A 2,838-nucleotide genomic window follows, 5' to 3' on the forward strand; every position below is an offset into this window, starting at 1 on the left:
GACAACTGGGGTCTGATATTATTAGGGTGGGAAGGGCCATGGTTATTTGGCCCTTTCCAGCCTAACATTAGCAGCCCCAGAAATGGCGCATCTAATTCTGGTGCTGGACCTGGTTCTTCCTGTTGCCCTGGTGCAGTGGCAAATGGGGTAATATTTGGGGGTCAAACCCTGGTATTAGTAATGGGTGGTATCTAGTAGACACCCCCATTACTAGCCCAGTAGTTGAAAGGAAAATAAAAAAGTTTATTTCAACAAAAAAAAACCCGACTCCAGCCCTCATTCACCAATTTATTTTATTTTTATAAATAAAATGAAATATAAAAGGTCCGCCGTAATCCATGGCGAGATCCCACAATGTTCCCCAAAAGCAAACCTGAAAAGACATAAAAAGAGAAAATTATTCAATAAATAAAGACAAGAGACCTCCTGTTTTCCAATTTATTTCCCTGTCAAAGCCCTAATCCAGGTCCACCATAATTCAATTAGGGGGGCCCACATGGATCCCATACTGCTGGCAGATTCCATAGAGAACTGAACGTTCCCCATTAATTGTGAGAGCAGCCCCTGCAGGCACACACACTTCTGTGTTTGCTTCCCTGTGGTGACCTGGACCTCATAAGGTCAGCCCAGGTCACCGCAGGGGTGCCTTTATCAGTGTATCTGCTTCCATGCGGTGACTTGGACCTCATAAGATTAGCCATGGTCACCGCAGGGGCACCCTTATAAGTGTGTGTGCGGGAGCATCAGTGACATCACGGGTTAACAGGAGTTCACAATGAACTCCGATCACCTTTTGACGACACCCACGTAACATCCGCGCTACTATGGGTGTCCCGGCAGTTACGTTATGGGTTCATCGGAGTTCACAATGAACTCTGATGAACCCGTGAAGTCACTGTCACTGCACCTGCGGTAGTGTGGGTATTACAGAGGTGTCATCAGGATGTCATCTGAGTTCCTTGGATACTCCGATGACTTACTGATGTCACTGCAAACACACTGCTGGATACTCACCTGTCCCCAGCGATGCTGTCCCCGACACTGATGACTCCGGTGCTGCTGCTGCTTCCAGGTTCTCGGTGCAGTGCATATTCAATGAGCACAATGAGAGGGGTCGGAAGCAAGTGACAGCAGCGCTGAAGTCAGCAGTGCTTGAGACAAGTGAGTATAGAAATTCATTTTATTTCAAAGACACGTGTTTTCTCCGGTACGTGTCACACTGATGTCACACGGCTCACATCAGTGTGTAGTATGTGTGACACCCGTGCTTCCGGAGGAAAAACGGACATGTCTGCATGTATGCATGCAAGGAAATTCTAGGCCACATGATGCGTGTGAAAACATGCACATGTGAATAACACTATAGAATAACATGTGTACGTGTGTCATCCGTGTTAAAAACGGATGTCACACGTACCTGAAACAGGGATGTTTGAAAGGGGCATTAGGCACAAAAGGACAGGTACTGATAAAGAGTCCCTTTTTACTGCAGTAAAAGCAAGCACCTCCCCTTTCAGGAGTAGGGTAATCTCTCCTCACATGAGACGTCCCACTAAGCTGCATGGGCTCAGGCGAGACCACAGATGGTAATGCAGGTACAACTACTACCTCCCAGAGAGTCTTGGTATTATGAGCCCTTTGACGAAATCGGAGATCAATACGGATTAGCATACAAGACATAGCTCTCTCAAGAGGGCCTGGACTATCAGGTTGTCACAGAGTATTGCACAATCTGCCCTCCCGTGCAGTATCCACCTCCTCCTTGGTTTAGGGTCCCTAACTACATGGTGTTGCCTACATCAGCTAATCAAATCCTAGATACACCCTGCACCACACTCACCAAACACACCAGTGGATGGCTTGAGTGGAATAGAGTCACCCACCTGGTGGTGGTCTGGGCCTAGAAGAGCTGGACCCCCCGGTCGCAGGGGATCGTGGCAAGGGGCACGGATCTGTTGAGGAGGAAAGCCAGCTGCCTTGCACCGTCACCTGGCTGGGAATAGGGCACGATGGGGTATGTGGACCCTAGGTCGGGGAGTAGCTTCAGGCAACCCGATAATTTACCCGAGGCGAACGGAGTCTTCAGGAGCCATTCCCACACGCTCCAAAATCGGGGTACTAACACAACGAGGGGGATAGGACTTTCCACTCAAAACGGTCCAGAAAATCCCAAGCGTGAACCTTGAGAGCAAGCTCCCACACTTACCCATAGTGGGGAGCGGGACCCGGCAAGTTTCATACTACCGGAACCAACAAAGAAGTAAACTGAGTGCCAGGAGGCAGGTCACGGCTCACCAGGCAACACTATTGGGGATGGGACCCAAACTAATCTCCCCTCAGCGACAGCGGTGTCCAGAACTTTGGTTTATCCAGTTGTTAGTGACAGCTTAATGGACTGAGTGAGTACGCAAGTGACCCCTTTGCATCCGACGGCACTTCTCCTCACCACAACCGAGCCCCGGGGTAATCTCCCCCCTACCCGTGGAGGGTTACAACACCTGGCTGCCCCATTCCATCATCCCCGGGTACTCCCCAACTGCAGCGGTGGTACTCCTAATTACCACATACCATGGGTAGAGTCACAAACTCTAATACATCCCCTGTACATACCCCCTTTCATTTGAGTGGCCGCACGACCCCCGGGTCCGGAGACCCTCGAGCCACTGAGAATCCGGATCCGAGCAGCTCGGCTGCTGGCATGGGGGCGGCACACATACAGTTAGGTCCAGAAATATTTGGACAGTGACACAATTTTCGCGAGTTGGGCTCTGCATGCCACCACATTGGATTTGAAATGAAACCTCTACAACAGAATTCAAGTGCAGATTGTAACGTTTA

The sequence above is a fragment of the Anomaloglossus baeobatrachus genome, chromosome 2, assembly GCF_048569485.1.
Source record: "Anomaloglossus baeobatrachus isolate aAnoBae1 chromosome 2, aAnoBae1.hap1, whole genome shotgun sequence".
Classification (NCBI taxonomy): Eukaryota; Metazoa; Chordata; class Amphibia; order Anura; family Aromobatidae; genus Anomaloglossus; species Anomaloglossus baeobatrachus.